This window comes from Vicia villosa, linkage group LG2 (genome assembly GCF_029867415.1).
Source record: "Vicia villosa cultivar HV-30 ecotype Madison, WI linkage group LG2, Vvil1.0, whole genome shotgun sequence".
NCBI classification, from domain to species: Eukaryota; Viridiplantae; Streptophyta; class Magnoliopsida; order Fabales; family Fabaceae; genus Vicia; species Vicia villosa.
In genome coordinates this window covers 173,283,122-173,288,163 of record NC_081181.1, presented here as the reverse complement: position 1 = coordinate 173,288,163, position 5,042 = coordinate 173,283,122, and positions in this window count along the sequence as shown.

Here is a 5,042-nt window from a genome sequence, read left to right as displayed (position 1 = left end):
GTTGAACCTCTTGTGGGCCTGAAAACCCTGAATTCTTTAGCTTTCTCTTGATCATTCTCCTGTCTTTTTAACACACAAGCAACAAACTTTTTTTCTTTTTATTTTTTGTTAGTAAATAAAAATATGCATGATGATAAATGATAATGATAATGATCATGATACTTAGAAAAATGATGGGATCTCAGAGGTCAAAAATTGGGGTGCAACAGATGCCCCTATTTAAGTTTCTTCTATCCGGAGACACGATGATTGTAAATCTTCGTTTTAACGTGATGGAAGAGACTTAAATATATAAAAAAAAACATAATTTTTGAACCTGAGATGCAATGTAATGCTTATGATTATGAATTCACATGATTTCCACGAGAGGGAAACAGGACACCAATGGGGAGAAGTAAACAGACTCCGCTAGGGAAAAGGTATACGTTATCTAGGAATAGAATCAGACTTCACACAAGAAAGAAACAGTTGACAAAAGCTTTCAAGTAAAACATGATTGAACTTTGAGAAGAGAATATCTGAGGCATACATGAATGTGGCTACATAAAATGAATATCAAGGTAAAACATGATTGGACAACATCAAATGACAATCAAGGTAAAACATGATTGGGCAACATCGAATGACAATCAAGGTAAAACATGATTGGGTAATCATCAACGGACAATCAAGGTAAAACATGATCACAGGTCCATCAAGGTAAAACATGATTGGATGTCATTAAGGATAATCAAGGTAAAACATGATTGGATAATCATCAACGGACAATCAAGGTAAAACATGATTAGATAATCGTCACAGATCCATCAAGGTAAAACATGATTGGATGTCATTAAGGGATAATCAAGGTAAAACATGATTGGATAACATCAAATGACAATCAAGGTAAAACATGATTGAAAAATACCAAATGACAATCAAGGTAAAACATGATTAGAGAATACCAAGTGACAATCAAGGTAAAACATGATTAGAGAACACCAAGGTCAATCAAGGTAAAACATGATTTGAACTTTAAGAAGAAAATATCAAAAGCGTTTTAAGATAAACCATGAATGCAGCAGCATCAAACGACAATCAAGATAAAACATGATTGAACTCAGAGACATTCAAGAGTGACATTGAATGAGGTAATAACACTTTATTGGGAATTGGGACATCCATAGAAGCTTTGAATAAAAGGTGACAAAGTTCTGAAAAATTGTCAGAACAAACAAGACATATCATGAAGAATATCAGATAGATACAGACAAAACGAATCAAAAGGATAAATTTGTTTGGGTAGGTGCCAAGTAAGTTGGACTTTGATCTCAAGGTAAGATGTTGACAACAACAAGACCTTGGAAGAATGTTAATGAGCATGATTTTGTTTCTATGCATGATGTTAAAGTTTTCTATGCATGATGAATGCTCAATGCAATGTAGTTATTTATGACAACTGGGATTGACTCTTTTGTGAGGCAAGATTGGAGCTTTGATTCCTTAACACGGGAACTCTGAAAACTCTGCTTGGAAAGAAGATGCTTGAACAAACTTCTTGTCACATTGATAACTGTATCAAACAAATGATCCTTTGAGAATAACTGATAAACTAGGCTTGAGTATTGCTGAAGAAGATTGCCCCTGATTGAATAATTGTTGCAAGTTAACTGATCATGGCTTCAGTTGAACTATGTTGGGGATGAACTGATCACGGATTCAACTCTTGAAATGAATGTTGGGAAGACTTGCCATAGTATACATCTTGAAGAGGATATTCTTATTAACAAATCTTGATTAAACATCTGAACAACAGGATCTTGAAGTAATGTGCCCCTGACAGGATCACTGATCAAGTTTCTCGACTGTTTGAACTTCCCGAAAGATAAGTACTTACTTTCAAATAAAGTGTTCATTCAAGAATGGTAATTTTAATGCAATGCTCAAAACATATTTTTGAAATCAAAATCACTTTGTAAAGAAAATGGAATCACTGGTTAAAACATAAAGGTTAAGACAATCAACGTGAAAGATAAAGCAAAGATATGGTATCAACATAAATGATTGGTAAATCTCTTGGGAGTCAGCTTACGCAACCTTGTTGTAGTATGCTTTCAAAATAAACCTTGCTTCAATTAGGGCTTTTGAAGGTTGTAACGTGGTTAGGTTCACGGTTTAAAAAACAAAAGGTATAAGGCTCAAAATTTTTGTAACCCACCCCATCTTCGTGATGATCTTCAGTCCTAAACTCAGTTAATTCAAACTATGCATTCAGGCTCCAAGAGACTTCTGGAATTTTCACCTGTTGTAATGATGAAAGTTCACAAGCCAAGAAAACTTAGAGATGGCAGTCACTTCTTCCTTTTGATAGTCACAACATTTTGTGGTTCAAGAATTTATTGACTTATCTCTCCCTTTTTTTTTATATCCCTAACTTTTGCCTGAACTGTTTATTTTTAAACTCACAGTCAGCGGGATGCCTTAATTTTTGCCTAAGTCATTTTTTGAGTTTGACTTAGCAGGCTTTTCTTTGATTTTCTTTTTTGATACTTTTTTTTTGAAAGATAGTGACTATCCTGCTTAATGATTATAATGACCCATCATTGGCTTTTGCTCGGCGTCTCCAACATTTCTTTGATGTATGTGGAGGAAAGCTTGTGATTGAAACACTTGTTGAAAGGCGTATTGAATGATTCTCTTAAAATAGAATGCACAACCAAATTAACTGGGAACTACCCTGCCCCGGGTTAAAATGTGGGTTATTTCGTACAGAAAGAAACACCAACTTCTAGGCTCAAAGGGGTTGACGAGGGATTAACTTCCTTATTTCTCCAGTGTTTGGGAATTGAAACAATGCCTGTACATCGTCAGCAAAGTTTTATTTGAAAGCATACAGTTCAACAACTTGGGTATTTCCTTGTCATCATCCTCCCTCCAATCTTTGCATAAAACACAAGTTTGATAGAGAAAGCAAAATAGAATTTTTTTTTATTTTTTTTTTATTTTTGTAAAAGAAGCATAAACATAGACATAGTAGATGAAAATGAATTCAAACATACGATTGCTCATTTCATTAAAATTAACATTCTGGAATGAAAAAAGTTTAAAAGCAAACAATACAACTGAGGAAATGCAAACAGTAGGGAAACATCTTTCTAAATCGTGGCCTGCTGCTCCTTGATGGAAAGGACAATGAAGATCAGACCTAAAACCTTATGGAAGAGGATTTCGAGGAGGAAGAATCAACTCGATGGTAGACAGATAACTTTGAAGATGGAGACAGACAAGGATTAGTTTCATGGATAACCTGGATGTATGTATGCAAATGATGTAATTGTTGTTTTTAATTTTTTTTTTTGACTTTCAAAGAACTTAAGATATTAATTTGCAAACATTCAAGCATTGGATTAAAGCATTGATCAAGTTATCATCAAAATCAATCATCCATTTTGGTGGATTAGAGTTTTCACCCCATCAACACCCAAGATCCATTGAGTTTGATGAAACTTACAATGTTTACAAAAAAAGACCTTTGAGTTCATTGGAAATCAAAGGAAAAGATTTTTATGAATGTATGAATGCATGAATGCCACATATACAGAAATGGTAGCACAAACATGGTGCACATAAGGTAGGTTCAAAAGTTCAACGTCACGAGCATGAGGTCAAAGAACCAAACATGGGATAGTACTAGGGGTTAATCACCTGCACAACATGTTCTACTGATACGTCAGAGTCTAAATTTTTCTTTCGGATATTACCGGCTTGCACAACTGAACTTGTGAGCTAGCAATATTCTCAAGAAAAACTCGTCTGAGTGTGGCTCTCTGCATGACAACTAATCCAAGTCTTCACCTGAATAGTTTCTGCGCCACAACCTAATAAGGCCAGGATGGGTTGGGGTTCTACGGCCAACTCAGCTTCTACAGTTCAATGAAAGCAATAATGTCTTCACTACGAAACATGCTAAACATATATTACCAACAAGGAACCTCCACTGAGCGGAAGGATTCTCACGTACGCCTGTACATGACTATACCCTCCACCTAATTCTTATGTGTACTTAATCCGGGTTAGGATTTGTCCATAATGTATCTCAAGTGACGGAACCACACATATATCCAGAATAGCAAAAAATACTAAAATAAACAAGTATAAGCAAATATTAAAGTGATCAAAAACTCTAAGGTAACCCCTCTTTTAAAAAGCTTTTTCAAGTCCCCAGCAGAGTCGCCAGTTCTGTAAACACGGTTTTTGCGAACTGACTCCTTGCCCTTTCTTCTATTTTGATTTTTTTATTTATTTTTGCAAGAGTCGCCACCGACTTTTATTTTATCCAGCTATATTAGGAAAGGCATAAAAGAACAGAAAAAGACCTTTTGACAGATTTTAGGTTCGGGGGTTGGTTATACAAAGGGAAGGTTTTAAGCACCCTTTGTATCCATGGTTATCCATGGGCTCTTAATTGCTTAGCTCACTTTTGTTTAAATGCTTTATTGATTTGAAAATAGAAGAAGTGAAGATGGACAATATGTCACATAGGTCTCTGAAGAGTTTCACCGGGAATAATGCCCTTCAAATACCAGATGAAAGTTTTGAAAATAGATGAGAAGTTTTGAAAATACGTTGTTTGAAAATGAAAGTGTTTGAGCAAGCAATTAGGAATTATCTACTCTCAAGTTATAAGATCTTTCCTGTGCTTTTAATACTTTTCTTAAATGAATGTATGATTAAAAAAAGTAATAAGAGGGAAAACCATAGAGGTGCAAGTGTGCAAAGTGCTTTTTTTTTAAGTTTTATCTTGATTATTAATGTTTTAGCTCAAAGGTAAAAATATGGTCCAAGTGGACAAAAGGAAGATGACGGAAACATAAACAATGCGTCCAAATGGACAAAGAAAAAATAGCGGAAGCATAAATAATATGTCCAAATGGACAAAGAGAAAATAGCGGAAACATAAATAATATGTCCAAATGGACAAAGAGAAAATAGCAGAAACATAAATAATATGTCCAAATGGACAAAGAAAAAATAGCAGAAATATAAATAATATGTCCAAATAG